The sequence below is a fragment of the Notolepis coatsorum genome (assembly GCF_963971535.1).
Source record: "Notolepis coatsorum genome assembly, chromosome: 3".
NCBI classification, from domain to species: domain Eukaryota; kingdom Metazoa; phylum Chordata; class Actinopteri; order Aulopiformes; family Paralepididae; genus Notolepis; species Notolepis coatsorum.
Window position 1 is genome coordinate 96199782 of NC_140167.1, and position 2500 is coordinate 96202281.

A 2500-nucleotide genomic window follows, 5' to 3' on the forward strand; every position below is an offset into this window, starting at 1 on the left:
CAGTATATATAATATATCACTCTGCTCTTAGATGTATTACTGGTTATATCTACAGTACACATATATATATATATATATATATATATATATATATATATATATATATATATATATATATATATATATATATATATATATATATATATATATATATATATATATATATATATATATATATATATATATATATATATATATATATATATCACTCTGCTCTTAGATGTATTACTGGTTATATCTACAGTACACATATATATATATATATATATATATATATATATATATATATATATATATATATATATATATATATATATATATATATATATATATATATATATATATATATCACTCTGCTCTTAGATGTATTACTGGTGATATCTACAGTATATATATATATATATCACTCTGCTCTTAGATGTATTACTGGTTATATCTACAGTATATATATATATCACTCTGCTCTTAGATGTATTACTGGTTATATCTACAGTACTCATCATTGTACTCTGTATGGAAAAGTTTGCTGGCCCTAAATTATTTGTAAATGTTTATTTACAAAGTGTTCCTATACAAATTACCAATTTACACGACCTCACTGCTAGATCTCAATGTAGGAGCTCGTCAAACCCGCTCTCAGGACTGGATTACACCACATATTCCTTGGGTCAATTCCGAACTCGGAAATTCCAGACTCATGGAATAAACTACAAAACACTTTAAATATTGACTCTCTGGCGACACTGGGACATAAAGAAAATTCACTTTGGCATGATTTTGAATATAATTGGTTTTAATCAATGCTAATATTTGTGTTTTACTGTCTGATTTATCTTCTTTTTATGGCTTTCTGCCTATTGTAATCTATTGTAATCTATTGTAATCTATTGTAAACTCGGCATTATTGAAAATGAGGCTCCACCCTCAATAATCTCAGAGGGAGGGGCCCCAGGGTGGCGCACCATGTAGCTGCGCTGCAGTGCAACGCGGACGTCCCGGGTTCGACTCCCGGACCCGGAGACCCGTGCCGCATGTCTCCCCCCCATGTCTTCTCCCAACCTTCCTCTCTGTCTGAAATAAAGCAGTAAAATGTCAAAAAACTAACCTCAAAAAAAAAAAAATCCCAGAGGGTCTAAATATGAATGAATGAATTGTTCATGTTGTTCTCTCCAGGCTGCCTGCCCCCCATTGACCCATTGACACTTTGGATCCATTGACTCACACTGGATCCTGGCCCCTGAAAAACCCAAATATGCCCTTTTCCCTAAATTCCTATAATAATCCTATGATTCAGTTTAGATCTGAATCACTTGAATTGAATGATAGAATTATGGAATTTGTTAAAGGGCACGCGTGTGATTCAGGGTCTGGATCCAGACTAACTCACACTAACGCACTCAGCATGATGCTGGTGTCTCCTTCCCTCAAAATAACAAAATACTGCTAAATGCTTTTTGGATGGGCTGAAGGGAATCTCAATTTCGTAACCCTTTCACTACCACTACAGAAGGTTAACCTTTCACTACAGAAGGTTAACCCTTTCACTACCACACTACAGAAGGTTAACCGTCTGTAGTGTGTAGTGAAAGGCCGTCTGTAGTGTGGTAGTGAAAGGGTTAACCTTATGTAGTGTGGTAGTGAAATGGTTAACCTTCTGTAGTGTGGTAGTGAAAGGGTTAACCCTTTGTATTGTGGTAGTGAAAGGGTTAACCATATGTAGTGTGGTAGTGAAAGGGTTAACCCTTTGTATTGTGGTAGTGAAAGGGTTAACCCTTTGTAGTGTGGTAGTGAAAGGTTAACCTTCTGTAGTGTGGTAGTGAAAGGGTTAACCCTTTGTATTGTGGTAGTGAAAGGGTTAACCTTCTGTAGTGTGGTAGTGAAAGGTTAACCTTCTGTAGTGTGGTAGTGAAAGGGTTAACCTTCTGTAGTGTGGTAGTGAAAGGATTAACCCTTTGTAGTGTGGTAGTGAAAGGTTAACCTTCTGTAGTGTGGTAGTGAAAGGTTAACCTTCTGTAGTGTGGTAGTGAAAGGTTAACCTTCTGTAGTGTGGTAGTGAAAGGTTAACATTCTGTAGTGTGGTAGTGAAAGGTTAACCTTCTGTAGTGTGGTAGTGAAAGGGTTAACTGTCTGTAGTGTGGTAGTGAAAGGGTTAACCTTCTGTAGTGTGGTAGTGAAAGGGTTAACCTTCTGTAGTGTGGTAGTGAAAGGATTAACCCTTTGTAGTGTGGTAGTGAAAGGTTAACCTTCTGTAGTGTGGTAGTGAAAGGTTAACCTTCTGTAGTGTGGTAGTGAAAGGTTAACATTCTGTAGTGTGGTAGTGACAGGTTAACCTTCTGTAGTGTGGTAGTGAAAGGGTTAACTGTCTGTAGTGTGGTAGTGAAAGGGTTAACCTTCTGTAGTGTGGTAGTGAAAGGGTTAACAGTCTGTAGTGTGGTAGTGAAAGGGTTAACTGTCTGTAGTGTGGTAGTGAAAGGGTTAACTGTCTGTAGTGTGGTAGTGA

The 2500-nt window shown here is 36.5% G+C and overlaps 1 protein-coding gene across 1 annotated transcript in view; it reads left to right on the top strand.

Moving 5' to 3' along the window:
* The window catches only part of rnf220b (ring finger protein 220b), a gene marked incomplete at its 5' end in the record, with an annotated part of 21830 nt that overhangs the window by 14995 nt on the left and 4335 nt on the right, over positions 1–2500 (top strand).